Consider the following 18,140-nt stretch of genomic DNA (forward strand, 5'->3'; position numbering starts at 1 on the left):
CCCTCAGAAGCCCCAGCCTCGACCAGAAGGGCTTCCAAGATCTACCTGGATCTGTGTGCTGGGTGTGGATTATCCCAAACTCCTTCTATATGCCCTGCTAGGCCACTTAAATCCTTTTTGCCAATATGTGAGACAGACTTGAGTGGTGCCATTGCCTTTATTAATCAATTGTCAATAAAGTTCTTTTGGCAAAACAAGCAGTAACAAAATAAATAACTCCGGTGCGGTAGTATTGGCTTCAGTGTGCCCTGGGCAACGATCATGTGCTCAGTCAAGGTATGATTCTTGATTTTTAGATAATAAAATGCTAATGTCAGAAGAAACAAATTGTTCTCATAGATTCCATGATATCGTCAATGTTTTTGTTTAAAGATTTAACAACAATAATGCAACAAGGAACCATTAAACTAAATTGTTAAATATATTTCCCATAGAAATTAGTTAACCTACTAAATTGAGTGAAAGACCTTACGTGTATGTTTGGTATGGATGATTCCTTAAGTGATTTCTGCTGGGAGAGAAGGTGTCCAGACCCTGAGGAAGAGCAGTGCTCAGTTATTCTATCCCACCCTCTAAGTGTATAACTTTAAATAATAATGTTATCATCACACACCACGTTCACACAGACCTGTACACAGTGTGGTTTTGGAGCCTGAGCGCTCTAGCAAACTCAGATTGTTCAGATTTGCTCTGGGAAGGACTCAGTTTATTAGTTATTAGGTATCAGTTGGTTACACACTTGCCATTTTACCTGGGATTTCTTCACCCTGCCCTGCAGTTAGTATACACGCTCTGCAATGCTTAGCATTGGGAATTGGGTGTATTTATCTGGAACCTATAGAACTTCCTTTTCGCATTAACTATATACTTCTGTTTTTTTTTTCCTTCTTATCTATTATTGTTTCTTTAGCAAATAGTAAAGTACATACATACATACATACATACATACATACGTATACATCTGTGTATACACAGACATTTTTGTTTGAAATTTAATGGAGTTCATCTTGGGCCTGATTATAGTAGTTTTAAGAGCTTGACACAAAACTTAGTCTGTCCTCATCCTCCTTCTCCTCCTCCTCCTCCTCCTCCTCCTCCTCCTCCTCCTCCTCCTCCTCCTCCTCCTTCTTTCTCTCTCTTGAGATAAGATTTCTCGGTATAACAGCTCTGGCTGTCCTGGAACTCACTCTGTAGATCAGGCTTGCCTTGAACTCACAGAGATCCACCTGCCTTTGCCTCCCTTTGCAGGGATCGAAGTCATGCGCCACCACTGCCTTGGCTAACCCAGTCTCTCTCAATGTCAGTTTTATCACCTGTAAAATCGGAATAACTGCACCTCTTTTGCATCATTATTAGTAGCAGTGAATAATGTAAGAAAAACATTAATATGTACTGACATATATAAAGTACGTGCTCAGTGAAGATAATTTAATTATGCAACGTTTTGAGGTTTTAAAAAGAACAGGCTGGCCCTTCCTAAAGAAGAAAAGCAGCCTGGTTTATTTGTCCTGTGGTTGGGTGACCTTCTGTTTGCTGAGATTACCCATTTCCCTTTCTGGCCGCTCCCAGGCCCTCCCCTGTCCTAATTGCTGACTGAGGACGTCTTGGATCTTAGGTATGGGAGTGACAGAGCACAGAGTTGTGTTTTTGCAGTACAATAGAAAGCATTAGGGTAAAGGGCACCTCCACCTAGCGCAGGGTCACTCGGGTCATGAGAAGCCTTTACCGAAAGTAAAATTGGGGAATATTTCCAGTGTGTGGCTACTTTCCTGGGTTTGTGGAGAAGGGCTCACCAATCAAGGATCCTATCCTTGTTTCCTGAGAAGGGTGGGGAGGCTCCTACCCTCCCCAAAATCAACACAGATATTCCCAGAGGTTCAGAGGCTAAATGGCTCACCCAAGGACACCAAGTCAATTAAGCGAGGGCCCCACTCTTTCCAACTTCCAGATCAACTGCCTTTCCATGATTAGACTAAGCTATTTTTAGTTTTGGCAGCAGCAGACCTGGTGGTTTTGAGGCTTTATCAAAAGAAAGTTCTGGAATTCCCTTATAAGAACCTGTGGAGTTATCAGCAGATAAAGATCAAGGCTGCCTGCCTCTGCAGAGCTTTGCTATTGGGCCTGCTTCAGCATCCAGCGATCTCACCAGCCTGTTGTTAACAGGTCCCATGTGCCCTTCTGAAAATAGAAAGTTCTGTCAGCCGCTATTTTGGGTTTGTAGGTGCTAATCTTGGCATAACTATATGGAGGATTGTTGTGGGGACTGTGTACTAGTGACAATAACTTCGTGATGATATTGGTCAGGAAAAGGAGTGTGAGCTGGCTTGCCTCTCCTCCCCAAAGTCTCTAATTGATAATTCTGTGGTAAGATGCAAAGCAAAAGGGGGGAGGTCTCTTCCACCCCTTCCTTCCAGGAATACTCCCACTTTCCCACACAGGATCTTCCTTCATGGATAACTGTGATGAGAGGTCAGACTATATGAGGAGGACCTACAGCAAGAGAGTAGGGGATGGAAGAGTCGTTTTAAGGGTTGGTCCTCATCTCATTAGGTTTTCCAGGCTTTTATTTAAGATGTGAACGGTAATCACATTGAAGACATTTTTTTTTTTTTAATCCTGGCCTCTTCTGGATTTGAGCCTATATTACCTTCATTCTTCACCATCCATTCAGTTTCCCATTTATTTAATCAGCATTTATTGAGTTCCTCTCCAGGCCAAGTTTAGGTCATCAGGGTAAATAGTCAAAACATAATCCTAACTGCAAAGGCAGGAGCCAGACACCAGCTGATACAGATATAAGCATGTTTTGTGGGAAAGGTTAAGTGATTAATTGGCAGGGAAATAAAGATGGGCTAGTAAAACTAACTAAACTGGCTCTGTCTTAGTTAGGGTTTCATTGCTGTGAAGAGACCCTGTGACCGCAGCAACTCTTAAAAAGGAAAATATTTAATTGGGACTGGCTTACAGTTTCAGGGGTTTAGTAATTAGAAGCGTGGTGGTGTGCTGGATAAGGAGCTGAGAGTTCTATGTACATCACAATCCAGATCCCTCCTCAGGGAGCAGAATTGAAAGCTTCACTGAGCCTAACTTGAGCACTGATAACTCAAAGCCACCCCCACGGTGACACACTTCCTCCAACCAGGCCACACCCAGTCAACAAGGCCACACCTCCAAATAGTGACACTCCCTTTAGACAAGCTTTCAAACACCTGAGTCTGGGGCGGGGAAGGGTGAGGCAGAGGGCTGGTGCATTCCTATTCAAACCCCAACAGGCTCTAACCAAGGTGCAGCTATAAGTTAGAGAACATTCTAGAAGAAGATCACTGTGCTCTGTCTTAACTGTTGGGGGAGGGAAAGAGTAATGGTCCAGGAGTGGAGAACTGTATAGAACAGGGACACTAAAGTTACAGAAGGAACAAGGAAGCCAAATGATTGTCTAAAGCACCGGTTCTTAACCTTAGTACAGGACCACATGTTGTCCTGTGGTGACCCCCAACCATAAAATAATTATTTCGTTGCTACTACATTGCTGTAACTTGGATACTTGATGAATTGTAATGTACATATCAGATGTGCAGGGTATCTGATACCTGACCTTCACAGTGGTCCTGACCCTCGGGTTGAGGACCACTCTCTGAGTCTCTGTTTCTGCAGTGTGTGCCTCCTGTGCAGTAGCAGTTCCTTCCAGATGCAAAAATGAGAAACTTACATGTTGAACACAATCTTCAGAAAACCCACAACCTTTCAAGGGCTTTCTCCTCATCTAGCGCATGCTGCCCTTCCTCCTTGAATCACCTGGACTTCAACCGGTCACTCATAAGGCAGACGACCAGGATATTAGCAGAAAAATAAACACCTCATCTTCCTGTCACTGAGCTCCAGTTGGGGCTTCAAATGGAAAGAGAGGGCAGAAATCCAGAATGTCATTCTAGGGCTCAGCTCATCTGTGTACCATTGCTGTCATCTTTTAAAGGCAAAGAAATTCAAACCTAGGAATGATACAGTCCTATTTGTACTTGAAGGATTTAAAATGTCCTAGGCTAAATAACCCCACAAAACAGGAAATTACAGTCGTCAAAAAAGGAAGGAAGAACTAAGATGAAATATTAGTTTTGGGTAATAACTGCTCTGCAAGTGTTTTGCTGATCATATTCTCAAGCTTCTACTATATCTACAGTGACGTATTTTATATGTTTTTATGTTTTATATACTCCGGCATATATTTCTGCATGATATTTTTTGTTGTACTGCATTTGCAGGTTTTACAAAAATAGAAATCAATCTACTTCTGCTATTTTAAGGTTTTTGGTTTTTGTAGTGTCGGTGTGATACCAGTGTGTTACTGTGAATAGCCTGGAGCAACTTGCAGGGATAGGATCTCCCCTGGGGGGCAAATTGAGAGATGGTTAGGAAGCCTTTCTGTTCGTACAACTCTCCAAGCCTTGAGGATAGGGACTGAACGCACACACAGGGGATCCTTAGAAAGCATTTGAGAGTAATCTAGTCAATGAGGACACCCACATGCAAGGTGTGCTTAGGAGATGTAGCACGGGTGACAGATAAGGGCCTTGGGAAGAATTGTTGCTGTGCCTGTTCTGTGGTCACCCTTTTGTCCTAGGAAGATAATTACTTCATCAGTGATAAAGGGAAATGATTGATGTTTCTGATAATGTGCCAAACAGAGAATGATTGGTATTGAAATCAGTCAGCCAGGTGACAAGATCAAGACAAAAATAGGAGCTCCTGGAACAATTTAATTAAGAACTGGATAACCTTCAGGAAAGTGAGAGGGACGAAGAGAGGCAGGGGGAGAGGAAAGAAGGAAGGGAGGTAGAGGGAGAGCAAGTGAGTGAGAAAGAACAATTAAATAACAGAAATTTATGTTATGTCCCTTGTACTCTCAGGCAAGCTGGGGAAGGAGGGGTGGAGCTACTGTAGAGAAGCCAGGCAAGCTTCAATGACAGGTTAGGAGTAAACCCCAGCATCTGTTAATGTAGAAGGACAGGCCAGAAAGGAAGGATCAGAGCTAGGTACCCCAAAGCATGTTTGCTTTTTGAGGAAGATGATAAAATGAAGTTACAGAGATAAAGAACAGCTGGAAATCAAGTCAGAAAGGTTTTCATGAGGCCATGGATGGAGGAACTTTGAGATAGTTACAAAGGCTCTGGCTTTCCATCCTGAGTGGGTTGGTGTTTGGGGGGGGGTGTTGTGCGGAAAAGTGGCATGTTCTGACTTACTCTGTGTACTACTTGGAGAGGACTTTGCACAGAAATAGGCAAGGGAGGATGCAGGGAGACCACATAGATGCTGTTGCTTTAGTGTAGGTTAGAGACCGCGGAGGCTGAGCTCAACATATTGGCATTTGAGGTCTAATTTATTATGAATATTGAGAAAATGGATTCTGATGGATAGAGGGACCAAGAGTAAGAAAAGATCAAGGCTGATCAGTGAGCATGTTTTTGACATGAGCAGGCTTGATGCAGTTGCCATTCTTAAAATTGGGAAGGACTATAGGAAGGACAACTTGTGGGTAATAAAGCATTTCGTTTTGAGAAAAGTTCTCATTCTGCAGGTTGATCTTGAACTCAGGATTCCCTTGTCTCTACCGCTTGTGTTCCGGGATTATAGGTATATGCTACCACACTTAGCATGGGTGGTTTTGCTTTTGTTTCTGTGGTGCTTGTTAGATTATTCCTTAAATTCAACATGTATTAATTTTAGAGAGTCAGGGTTTTCCTTATGATATAAACATATGTTTCTATAATGTACTTTGATCATAATCTTACATTTTTTTCTTTACCTTTAGAAATCTGTTTAAGAAGCAACATATATCCAGAATGTATGATGTGTAATTTTCTTTCAATTGGGATCTTTTAGTGAGGGATATTTGTACCATGAGCCTTGCTATCTACAATAGCATGCAAGTGAAAGAAGGTACCAGAGAGTGGAGCTTGATTTACATACAGGTTGAGGCATAGGACAGCAGGTGAGGAGGGGGTCCAAAGGGATTCCAGGTAAACAAAACCTTGTAGCACAGGCTGGGAGGGAAACACCTTCATGTTCGGCGGAAGGCCAGTCGGTATTACACAAAGATGGTTGTGTGCATAACAGAAGAGAGTAATGTGGACGAGGTGAGTCAGGCTTTATTATTTGTAGTTTGCCCTAGACAGGGAAGGCGACATCTAACAATGAGGTGCATGCACTAGAATGGGGAGGACTCACAGCTGGGAGGCAAGCTCAGAAGACAGACTACCATCACGAGTCTTTGTGCATTTTTGGCACAAATTCTCATCTCTGGGTTAAACATCTCTAGATGAAACACAGATATCTCAATGTGTAAAATCAATTATTTCCTTAAAGTTTATTTAGATTTTAGCTTGAATACAGTTGTTCAGTGGGAGAATAGGCCAGGAAAAAAAAAAAAAAAGCAAAATAATACATTTGTGTTTTTTTGTTTAGCATACGCTATTGAATTTAACCAAGCTACCACTCACTCACTGGTTTCTTGGGCAGTAGACAGTGTTCACTTGAAGCTGGCTAAGAGGGAAAAATAGTAATTCTTTCTGTCACACAATTCATCCTTCAGTGAAATTCCCTTAACTGTTGGCTTTTGGTCTACCTTGATTATTTTGGCTACTTCCAAATAAGCTAGGATTTCCACCTCCCTTCCTTTTCTGTCTTGCTCTTGTTTCATTTTTTTTCCTCATCTGTTTTCTCAAAAATTCTAGACTCGTTTCAGTTATATGCATCCCAAGATAAATGTATAATATATTTCATTCATTCAATAAAAAGTCATCATTTCTCACTAAATCAACTTCCAGGGACATTTTTCTTTTGAATGATTAAAAAACAATGTGTATGCATGAAAATGAACAAGTGTTTGAATATTGGAGGTGGGGATAATCCATACGGGTAGACTTAACTGATAGAAAAGCGTTTCCCCTTTAAAATATATCCAGATTCCTCTGTGGCATCCTGTAGACTTGTTGAGTCTCTAGTTATACTTAGAACCAGAGAAGACATTTGGCAGAGAGCTATTGGTAATTACTTTTATTTTCCTTGGACCAGTAAAAATTCATTCTACGGTGTCTGTGTTAGTGTCTCATTGTTCTTCGGTGGATTGGTAGAGCCAGGTTAGGACTATCCAAGAGACTCCCAACCCATGGTGGGGCACAGCTGGTTCATGGACTGTCACACAACTCACCCCAGTGGAATCACACGAGAGAAGTTTGCTAAGATCTTCTTGGGGAAAAAAAAAGTGCTTATTATTTGAAGAGTGCTCACAGTAATAGGTAACGTTGTTGCTTCTCTGCCTGGGAGACTAGAGTCTATAGTACAAAGGGAAAGTAACTTCCGGAGGAACTACCCAACAGAAGACAGAGATAAAGGAAAAGGAAGGAAATGGGTTCTATTTTGTTAAAGAAAATGTCTATTATCATTCTGAAATTATTATCTCTCAAGAAAACAAGAATACTAATGGCAGGAGCCCTGTGACGATATGGGAGAGTAGTGTTTCACCTCTAAGTAGCCAAGGAGAGGAAAGGTGACTGCTTGCTTGCTCTGTGAAGGCAGAGTTCCCAGGTTGAAGCTTGCATGGCTCATTCTTAAAGGGAAGAAATTCTTTAAGTAACTATGCACCAAGGACCTTTAAAAATAACTTCTCCTAAACAATTACTAGAAACAGGCCTGGAGGGCACTTCCGTTCTTAATTCATCTGGCTAGCATCTAGAAGAGGTTCAGAGTGACTTCCTATGTGGAGTTAAGATGAGAAGTGGTTAGTACTCCATGAAGGGCTTAAAGTGTAGGACAGAGACTAGGGACTTGGAGGCCTGGCATTTGAATCTCAAAACTGCTTCTCCACTGGCACAGCCTTGAGCAATCTGAGCTTCCTCTTTTACAAAATGAACAGTGAGACAAGATGAGCCTGGAGCCACATTCAGCAAGCTCCAATGTTCTAGAGAAGACCTGATCCCTAGATACACTGTTATGGCCATGCCAGAAGCCATGGTTCAGAAAACAACACATTGAGGGCTATCCCATAGCCCTCCCACTGGAGTAATTAAACTGAGGGTCTGATACTTTGTGCCCGGAGCTATATTTTAGGTGCTCAAGGAAAGGCTGTAGACAGTTTGTGCAACAAATCAGATTTGGAATTATGAGTTATAGCTTTAAAGTCTGCCAGAGTCAGAGCTGCAGGCCAGAAAAGAAGTTAACACCACATGAGACCACAAAAGGAAAAGAATTTGAAAATGTCTCCTGTCCCCGATTGACTACTCTGTTTTACAGCCTTCCCCTGGTTCTGTGGTGCCTGCTTCCTAGGAAAACAGGGCATCCCAATGCTGTAACGCCAGAGATGGAGAAAGAGCAGACGAACCATGCAGGGCACTGTCGCAGGAAGGCATGACTACTGCCAGTGCAGGGACTGCTCTCAGAGAAAGTTCACCTGCAGGGCTCTTCAAAAGGCCTCTGGCTACAACATTTTAGTGAAACTAAATTTCAATTCCTTCATTTAGCTTCCCTTTATCATCTGTGAGGCAACTTACTCTTGCTATTTGTGAAGCTCCTGAACAATTGGTTAGGAATGGTACAAGGCTAAATGGCATGCTTGGACACAATGTACACGAAATCCCCAAGCCCATGCCCAAGAGTAGTGACAAGTGTCGCTGTGCTGTACAGAATAGAAGGACTTGCTTGTATGCAACATGCTGAGGCCCACAGAGGATCAGTGTTTCTGTAGTTTCATCCGTGAACTCTGTGGTAACTCAGGTTTTATGTAATATACTTCTTGGACTAAGTCTTTCATAGAATTTTTTTCCCTGTGAAGAAGCTATAAAACCTAGACTCTTAAGTAGCTTTGAGTGCCATATATGCTTAAAGTAGGACAGATGTGAACTCTGATGTACATGGGATCTAATCATGACACCATAAAAAGAAAAAAAAAATCTTTAAAAACCATTAAAGCCAGGGACACTGAAATATGAAGTGGTCAAATTTGAAATTGCTGTGAGAAGGGGGTTGGGGAAGAATTAAAAAATTTTTTATTAATTACACTTTATTCACTTTGTATTCCCCCGTAGCTCCCCCCTCCCCTCCCAACCTTTCCCTTCCTCCCCCTTCTCCACACATGTCCCTCCCCAAGCCCACTTGTAGGGGAGGTCTTCTTTTCCTTCCTTCTGATCCTAGTCTCTTAGGTCTCGTCAGGAGTGGCTGCATTATCTTCCTCTGTGGCCTGGTAAGGCTGCTCCCCCCTCAGGAGAAGGTGATCAAAGAGCAGGCCAATCAGTTCATGTCAGAGATAGTCCCTGTTCCCATTACTATGTAACCCACTTGGAGACTGAACTGCCATGGGCTACATCTGTGCAGGGGTCTTAGGTTATCTCCATGCATAGTCCTTGGTTGGAGTATCAGTCTCAGGGAAGACCCCTGTGCTCAGATATTTTGGTTCTGTTGCTCTCCTTGTGGAGCTTCTGTCCTCTCCAGATCTTACTATTTCCCACTTCTTTCATAAGATGGAGGGAAGATTTTTTAAAGGTAAAACCACAAGAAGATATTCAGAATCTACGAAAGCAAGCAAAAACTAGTTGTCTGCCAACTTAAGTGGTTAAGGCAATTCAAAACAAGTTTTGGGTAACTGTGTAAGCAAGCTACAAAAGCAAAAAAGCAGTTAGTCATATAATAAAAAGTAGATAGTCATAGCTATACATTTCTGAGTAGGGGTCACTAAGTCAGGGTATCCGGGAACCTATCTTCCAGGGAGTAGAGTCAGACAAATGGCTAGTAGGTAGCAAGATGGATGTCTAGCATAAAATGGAGTTTCTTTAGACATCACATTCCTCACTGACTCTATATCATCAAATCATTGATTCACATTTATGTAGGGCTAAACGTTCATATCTTAATTGTGTTGAAAATGTGTGTGTGTGTGTGTGTGTGTGTGTGTAGCCAATTTATAATACAAGGGCCTATGATAATATCCAGAAGTAACAGAAGGAATTGATTATAGCCTATTGTATTCCCTACTGACTCTAGGAGAATGAGTTGGGGAATTTAATTTTAAGACTTCTTGTACCTATAGTGTTGGACATTAGCATTTATAAGTGAACATTATGTTGCATAGGACAGCAAGTCAGAAAAAATAAACACTTTACCAGGGTAAAACTTGGTAACTAAGAAGTAAGCCATTTAATCAGAACCCAACCCTCATCTTAAGTAACCCTTTGTGCAATTATTTGATTTTAAGATGTATCTGTAATACTGAAGGAGTCTAGAAGCTGGCATGGGCTTTGGTATGTCAATAGGCACCATAGATAGTTATTTGTCCCTTTTGACAGTGATAGGGAAATAGCTGCTTTGATAGAGGAAAACTAGTTTCCTTTGGACCTAACATTCCAACCTTAAATTCACGATAAGGGGCAAGGATGACGTAGTCTCTTGTAACTGCTTCTCAGCTGAAATAAGACTTTGTTGTTGGGGCCCAGAAAGGGTGGAATGTCAGACAAAGGCTGGAAGGGACAGGGTATGTCTGATTTGCTGTCCATGTTCTGTTGGACCATCTAGGGTTCAGCCAAGTTCAGGTAGAGTCTGGGATACTGGCCTGAAACTGGGGCTCAAGCTGGTAGAAAATTTTTCTGAAACATCTGGTTTACATCAGCATTTAACAAGTCCAAGGCTTACTTGTTTTGAAGGACCACCTGAGGCTGGGGTATTTGGAGCAGTTTGTAGTCTTTAGTTGATTGGAAATCTAATGGGACAAATATAGACTAGGAACAGAAGGTAAAGTTAAGGAGTTTAGGGGGGAAATCTTAACTTTATGGATTAATGTAAAAACTCTGAACTTTCCAAGTGTTAATATACCAATAGCATAACAAAAGGGAATGAAATCTGAAACATTTTTAGTTTCTTTATATCTATCTATCTATGTATCTATGTATCTATCTATCTATCTATCTATCTATATCTTGAATCATTATTTTAGACTTTTATAGCTTGCATTATTAAATCATTATTCAGACCCCCATAATTTATTTAAGTTTTTATATGCTCAGACCTTTATGTATTTTAAATTACTTTTTAGAACCTTTATAACTTAAGTTTTTATATTTTATACCTTTCCAACTTGAATCCTAAATCATTTTCCTAGACCCTCACAACTTTTATTAATTTTATATCTTATCGAATTATTTTCCATGAGACAACCACGCAGGTGGTTGATTACTGAGAGCAGTTATAGCTACAGTTAGCCATCGATACCATTAGAGATCTGAGAAGAATGAATTTGAGCAGGAAGTATAATCCAATTGGGCATTGTATCAATTAAAGCGGCAGAGACTTACCTAGATTCCTCCATTACCCTTACCTCCTTACCCTAGGTTCCTCCATTATGGTCTTGGGGGTAGAGGTTGCAGGTTTTCCACGGCAGTCACATAGGACAGCATTAAGTCATTTATTTCCACACAGGGCAGCTTAGCCTTCAGCCGCCAGACCCAGAAGAAGGGAGACACTTGGGTTTTGTGTATGAGGAACTTGAGACAAAGACAGACAGTCAATTCTCTAGTGACCATGTCCATATGTTTAAGAGGGTCCTGGCAGCAGGAAAGGCAGGAGGTAGTCTTTTGCCCAGAAGTTAGAGTTGTAATCCAGGAAGAGTCATTTCTGTCCTGTTATTTTCTTTGGAGGAGACCTCAGTGCTGCCACCAGGATCTACTAGTTTTGTCTATCATGGGAAGCTTTTTTGAATTAAACATTTTAAATGTCATATTCAGCAGAACTTTGAGGAGTTTGAGGGCCAACATTTAATTTATTAAGTATATTTAATTTTAAATAAATTTTGTTTTTAGTTACTTGCTTTAGGCTTAACTTTGAAAAACTATGCAGAAAGCCAAATAAAGCTTGTCCCTGAAAGTGAATTACATCTGGGCTTAGCATGACTACAAGTTTTGAGCATATTAACGTTCAGTCACCTTATAAATGATCAAATTCCTTAATATGTATGGATTTTTAATCATTAATCTCTTTTGTTATAAGTTTTAAGCTAACTTTTATCTTTATTTTTTGGCCTGGAATGATATAGGTTCCCTTCTGTCCTCCCTCAATGGTCTTAGAGATCGTGAGAGAAAGAAAGTTTATTTACATTTTAGCAAGAGTTTTGAATATATATATATATATATATATATATATATATATATATATATATATAACTTTGAATGAGGAAATTTTTTTGTGAACAATAACCAAGAAAGGGGAGAGAAGTCAAAAAGCTAGACATCTGTAATTACATTTAGACATACCAATTTTTATAGAAATCTTTTTTATTAATGATTTAAATAACATGAGACATAAGAGTTACAAATAGGGGCTGGAGAGTTGGCTCAGAGGTTAAGAACACTCACTGTTCTTCCGAAGGTCCTGAGTTCAATTCCCAGCAACCACATGGTGGCTCATAACCATCTATAGTAAGATCTGGTGTGCAGGTAGAATGTTGTATAAATAATAAATAAATCTTAAAAAAAGAAAAGAGTTACAAATAAATTTACCATTTGTTGTAACAGATTTTTTCCTACGGGGGTGTTAGACAATATTTGGAGTCTTTACCCAGTCTATATAACAGCTTTTCAATTGTTGCATGGGTGAACCTCATCCTTATTCTTAGCTTTAGCCTGTTAAAAAGCCTACTTTTTGCAGAAAACCTTGAGGCCTCATGCAATCCTAATTGCATACAATCAGCAGGATGGAGTGACTTGAATGCTTAGCTTACTTAAAGGTCCGGTCCAAGGAACTTGCTTATTTTTTTTTTTTTTGGAGGAAAATAAATTTTTAACAAGTCCAGCTTGGACTATTTTAAGCAGGCATATTTATAGTTATTACTCAGAGATTTTAGACAGGGTTTTATTTTATAACAAGTTTGTGTATGCAGATGGAGGCAGACAAGCTGAAAAGCTTAATAAAGAAGTATTTTTTTGTTATAAAATCATTAAGTTGCAGAAAAATATAAGTATCTGAAACTTAGAGGCTATTAAACAGAAAATTATAAAAATCAGACATATGGAAATCAGAAAATGTTGGCATCATGTTGTTTTTGTTTACTCTATGGATTTTGTTTTCTGACCTTAAGGTACAGAAAGTTTATATTTTAGTCATTTTAAAGCACAAAGTAACAGGACAGGAGCCTACCACAGAGGGCCTCTGAAAGATTCTACTTAGCAGTGTATCAAAGCAGATGCTGAGACTCATAACCAAACCTTGGGCAGAATGCAGGGAGTTATATGAAAGAAGGGGGAGTTAGTATGACCTGGAGAGGACAGGAGCTCCACAAGGACCAAATATATCTGGGCACAGGGGTCTTTTATGATACTGTTTCTCCAACCAAGGACCATGTATGGATATAACCTAGAACCCCTGCTCAGATGTAGCCCATGGTAGCTCAGTATCCAAGTGGGTACCCTAGTAAGGGGAACAGGTACTATTTCTGACATGAACTCAATGGCTGGCTCTTTGATGCCCCCACCATCACCAGGGAGGAGCACCCCTAGTTAGCCCACAGAGGAGGACTTTGCAGCCAGTTCTGAAGATAACTGATAAGCTAGGGTCAGATGGAAGGGGAGGAGGACCTCCCGGATCAGTGGACTTGGAAAGGGGCAGGGAGGAGATGAGGGAGGGAGGGTGGAATTGGAATAGCTACAGCTGGGATACAAAGCTAATAAACTGTAACTAATACTAAAAAATAAAAATTTAATTAGAAAGAAAAAGCACAAAGTGTCCTTTCATGGATTTTTTTTTTCTCTTTGTCCTAGAGTCAGATGCCCTTCTGACTTAGGACAGAGATTTTGGAGGAAAATTTTAAATAACCATGCTTGAGTCGAAAGAGGGAGGCCATACCCTAACTCCAGAGCCAGTTTTTAAATAACAATATTATCCATATCTGAAAGACACCTTATCTCTGAAAAATCAAATCCAGTGAGCAGATGGAGAGACCAGAGCAAGCAGACTACAAAGAAGGCTTGGAGATAAAAAAAAAAAAAAAAAAAAAAATTGGGGTTCCAGGCCAGCTGCAAATAGTGCAGGAAGCAGCAGCTGGTAGAACAGGGGCCTTATGGTGCCCACTGGGTCACCTGCACCACCCTAGCCTGTTGATGGAGAGTGGTCACAGCCAGGGCTCCACCTGGGAGACAGAGCAAGTAAAAAGGAGACAGAGAGGTTCCTCAGAAGCAGACCAAGGAACGAGATTTACAAACAACAGGGCATGGAGGAGGGCTTGATGTGCCCATGGGCCATAAACAGCAGGCTTCAGTGAGCCAATGAGAGGGAGAGAGTCAGAACAAGCCAGGAGCATGCTCCATGGGAAGCTAGTGTAGAGGCAGCAGTAGCAATCTGCCTCTCAAAAAATCATGAAAATGTAGCATGCCCCTCAGGGGCAGTTTGGCTGTGCTCAGTTCGATTTCCATCTCTGCAACAAAGCTTGAAAACACAAACCCAACAGACAACAAAGAACAACAACACAATCAGGAAAAAAAAAAAAAAAAGCCAGAGTTGCTCAAGATATCAAGACACAGTAACTACCTTCACTCACACACCCAAACCAGAAGGACTGCCCCAGAGATTGGCTCTATGACCTCCTCAGATCTCGCCTTTTGTCTCTGCAAATGGCCAGACTTCAAAAAAACAGAACAGAATAATTCGCCAGTCAGTCCAAGCTTCAGAAGGACACTGACCAGCAATGCTTACTTTTATTTTGCTTTCAATTTGTAGTTTGGGCCAGCTGTAGTCTGGGCCTATCAAGTCCACTTTGGACTTGCTTTCTCTGAGGCTTGTCTCCTACCAGCAACCTTGAATCTGTGGTAGCCTTATAGTCTAGGCTCCCCTGGGCCTATCAAGTTAAGATTTGCTTCCTTTGGGGTCTATCCTAGACTCCTGGCTCTGAGTCTGAGGTCACCCAGGAATCTTGCTGGGGCCTCCAAATATTATGAAGTTTGTGACCCTTGGGAAGAGACCGTAGACTCAATCCAATTATATGTAAAAGATTTATTGATTAGCTGCTATCAGGACAAACAATCTCTGAGTCAAATTCAAGATTTCTCTGAGAAGGAGATTGAGGAAAGAATTTTTTTTTAAATTGATAAATCAGTACTTTCACTTTTTAAAATTTTTATTGATTACAGTTTGTTCACTTTGTGTCCCACTGGTAGCTCCTTCCCTCTTTCCCTCCCAATCTTCCTCTCCCTCCCTCTTCTCTACCCATGCCCCTCCCCCAGTCCACTGATAGGGGAGATCCTCTTCCCCTTCCCTCTGATCCTAGTCTATCAGGTCTCACCAGGAGTGGCTGCATTGTCTTCCTTTGTGGCCTGGTAAGGCTGCACTCCCTGAGGGGGAGGTGATCAAAGAGCAGGTCAATCAGTTCATGTCAGAGACAGTCCCTGTTCCCCTTACTAGGGTACCCAATTGGATACTGAATTGCCATGGGCTACATCTGTGCAGGGGTTCTAGGTTATGTCCATGAATGGTCCTTGCTTGGAGTATCAGTCTTAGAAAACATCCCTGTGTCCAGGTTTTTTGGTTCTGTTGCTCTCCTTGTGGAGCACCTGTCCCCTCCAGGTCTTTGTATCTCCCCCTTTTTTCATAAAATTCCCTGCACTCTGCCCAAAGATTGGCTATGAGTCTCAGCATCTGCTTTGATACCCTGCTGGGTAGAGTCTTTCAAAGGCCCTTTGTGGTAGGCTCCTGTCCTGTTCCCTGTTTTCTCCCTCTTCTGATGTCCATCCTTTGCCTTTCTGAATGAGGGTTGAACATCTTACCCAGAGTCCTCTTTTTGCTTAGCTTCTTTAGGTGTATAGATTTTAGTATGTTTATCGTATATTATATGTCTAATATCCTCTTATGAGTGAGTATATACCCTGTGTCCCTTTCTGCTTCTGGGATACCTCACTCAGGATGACCTTTTCTGGTTGCCAACACTTGCCTGCAAATTTCATGATTTCCTTGTTTTTAATTACTGAGTATTATTTTTTAATAATTAACTTATTTTATTTTTTATGTGCGTTTGTGTGAAGGTGTCAGATCACCTGGAACTGGAGTTATAGACAGTTGTCTATAACTGTGCTGCCCTGGTGGGTGCTGGGAATTGAACTTTGGTCCTTTGAAAGAGCAGACAGCACTCTTAACCACTGAGCCATCTCTCCCAGGACCTGAGTAGTATTCCATTGTGCAAATGTACCACAATTTCTGAATCCATTCCTCAACTGAGAGACATCTGGGTTGTTTCTAGCTTCTGGCTATTACAAATAAAGCTGCTATGAACATGGTTGAGGAAAGAATTTTTAAAAGGAAAACCACAAGAATTCCCGTATGTGTGCAAGCAAGCAAAAACTAGTCTATTCTGCCAAGTTAAGTGGATAAGGCAGCTCAAAACTATCTTTGGGGAACTGTATAAGCCAGTAATAGAAACAAAAAAGCGGTTAGTCATGTCATAACAAGTAGATAGTCATAACTGTACATTTCTGAGTAGGGATCACTGAGTCAGGGTTACTGGGAGCTTATCTTCCAAGAACTGGAGTCAGAGACAAACCACTAGTGGGTACCAAGATGATACCCTTCATGAAATGAAATTTCTTTAGCCATTACACTTGCTTTCAGTTTCAGAAGGTTAGTCCATTATCACTATGACAGGCAATATGCCGGCAATTGGGCAGGCATGGTGCTAGAGAAGCATCTAAGAGCTTTATATACTGAGGCACAGACAACAGGGAGGGAGGGAGAGACTCTTAACCCACCTTCAACAACACAGCTCCTTCAACAAGTACGCCCCTACTTCAGCAGGGCCACACCTCCCAACCATTCCCAAAGTATGCAGATCCGTGAGCTTCTAGAGGGCATTCTCATTGAAACTGCCACACAGGAGGCTCCCCTTCACTGCCCACTTTTCCTGCAAATGACATAGTTTCATTGTTCTTTACAGCCAACTCAATCTCCATTGCGCTCGTGTGTGTGTGTGTGTGTGTGTGTGTGTGTGTGCGCCTGTATTTGTCACATTTCCTTTATTCTTCCATCTGTTGGTAGACATTTAAACTGGCTCTAGATCTTGGCACTCGTGAGTACTGACCAGTGGGCATTTTATCTCCTGTTTTACGATGGCAGTGCGTGCTGCTTTTACAATTGGAGCAATACCTCCACCCAGTTGCTCAATTGTAACACCAACTAGCTATGATGTTTTGGAAGAAAGTGAAGCAACTCTGTGGCCTATTTGCTCATTTGAGTCAGTCAGTTTATGGCCAAACTGTGGTCATCAGTGTCACAGCTGGCCTCTTGTTTTGTTGCTAGTTTCCCAAGCCCCAAGCTCTTTTTTTTTTCTCTGTTAACTAACAAGTTCCAGCTTCTCCGACTTAGCTTTGACCTTACTATGGCCTCATAAACATTTGCTGGTCTACTTATTTACCTATTTAAAAGTGTTTCTACCTAACTTTAGAAGCTGTTGTCCTCACTTGTCACTGTCACTCACAAATGGTTCTTTGACGAATCCTTCAACTTCAGCGTCATCTTGGGCAAAGTTGGGGCATGATTAGTTGGCTTTTATGGTCTCCCCATTGTTGGGGGCTGGTCTGGTGTTATGCATTCTAATGCTAATTACTGCCCCCCCATCTGGTTGCTTCCCAGACCAGGGGTGTGGATGGGGAGGCACATTCTCACATACACCTATCCTTCTTGTGTAAACCTTGCTACACCTAATTTAAAATGATTGGCTAATAAAAAATGCAGAACCTTGGGATTTGGCAGAAAAAAGGAAGGTGGAGTTTGCTGTTTGCAGGGTGGGGTCAGAGGATCAGGAGGTGAGAGAAGGAGGAAAGTGAGAGAGGATGGATAAGAGATCCAGCTGATAGAGAGACACAGCCCACCAGGGATGCCCTACTGGCCAGTAATATGGGTTGTGTAGATGAGAGATTGTTAAACAGCCCAGAGGGTTGAAATCTGCCTAACCCAATGCTTTAAGCTTGTAAAATATGTCATAGTCTCTTTGTGTCAATTATTTTGGAAGCTAGCAGGGTTAAAGAAAACTGTTGCTCTATTAGATAAACTCCTACACCCCACCTCTAAGCTGAAACCCATATTCTGGACCTACCCAGTCTTGGTGGGTTTGTTCCCTTGTCACTGTC

This window comes from Psammomys obesus, unplaced genomic scaffold, assembly GCF_907164565.1.
Source record: "Psammomys obesus unplaced genomic scaffold, mPsaObe1.curated_primary_1811, whole genome shotgun sequence".
Classification (NCBI taxonomy): Eukaryota; Metazoa; Chordata; class Mammalia; order Rodentia; family Muridae; genus Psammomys; species Psammomys obesus.